We start from the raw sequence: 1128 nt of genomic DNA on the forward strand, positions 1-1128 counted from the left end.
GGGCCGGGCGCCGCGGGCTGCGGGACTCAGGCGACCCGGTGTCTCCGGGGCCCCGAGGCTTCCGAGGCAGGTGAGGAGCAAGAGCGACGAAGGCCACCCGCTGCCCTTCTACCTTGGGGATCACCCACGTACAGATTCCAAATGTGACAATGGCGCCATTCGTGGCCCCAACCTGCCGGTTTTCTGAAGTTTTGGGGCAGCGCAAGTGTTCTCCAAAGCGCGGAGTCTTGATGAATGAATGCCCTGTGTCCGCGGCGGCAAGAGACGCAGTCTCTGTGGCGCAATCGGTTAGCGCGTTCGGCTGTTAACCGAAAGGTTGGTGGTTCGAGCCCACCCAGGGACGGGCGAGCCCACCCAGGGACGGGCGAGCCCACCCAGGGACGGGCGAGCCCACCCAGGGACGGGCGAGCCCACCCAGGGACGGGCGAGCCCACCCAGGGACGGGCGAGCCCACCCAGGGACGGGCGAGCCCACCCAGGGACGGGCGAGCCCACCCAGGGACGGGCGAGCCCACCCAGGGACGGGCGAGCCCACCCAGGGACGGGCGAGCCCACCCAGGGACGGGCGAGCCCACCCAGGGACGGGCGAGCCCACCCAGGGACGGGCGAGCCCACCCAGGGACGGGCGAGCCCACCCAGGGACGGGCGAGCCCACCCAGGGACGGGCGGGCTCACTTTTAAAATGTGAGCTGTTGGATTTGTGTTTGCATGGCAGACCCACACCCTCTCCTTGGAAGACAAAGAGGAGACCTTGTCTGACCCCTCCTTATCTGTCCCGGACCCTCCACTGCTGTCTAGAAGATTCAGATATGTACGCGCCCGCATTCCAAATACCCCTTACCAGAAAACCCACCATTGAGACGATTCCAACCCATAATGACCCCTTACAGGCAGAGCAGAACCGACAGCCTCCTGTCAGCACAAACGGAAACCAAACTCACTGCCTTCCAGTCAGTGTGGGCTTCTGAGCGCACAGGAGGGGAAAGCCCAGTCTTTCTCCAGGGGACGAGCCGTTGTTTAGACCCGCCAGCGGCGGAGATCACAGGCCAACTCGCAGCCAGCAAACCTCTGAGAACAAAACACCTGTGTGGTGAGACGGCAGGGTTACTTGAGAGGGTCAAAGCGTCCT

At 64.3% G+C, this 1128-nt stretch overlaps 1 non-coding gene across 1 annotated transcript; it reads left to right on the forward strand.

Moving 5' to 3' along the window:
- Positions 1–269: 269 nt before the first annotated feature.
- On the forward strand, positions 270–343 carry TRNAN-GUU (transfer RNA asparagine (anticodon GUU)). Its single transcript has one exon. It is a non-coding gene; the product is annotated as a tRNA-Asn (tRNA).
- Positions 344–1128: the final 785 nt, after the last annotated feature.

Source organism: Tenrec ecaudatus, chromosome 1 (assembly GCF_050624435.1).
Source record: "Tenrec ecaudatus isolate mTenEca1 chromosome 1, mTenEca1.hap1, whole genome shotgun sequence".
Classification (NCBI taxonomy): Eukaryota; Metazoa; Chordata; class Mammalia; order Afrosoricida; family Tenrecidae; genus Tenrec; species Tenrec ecaudatus.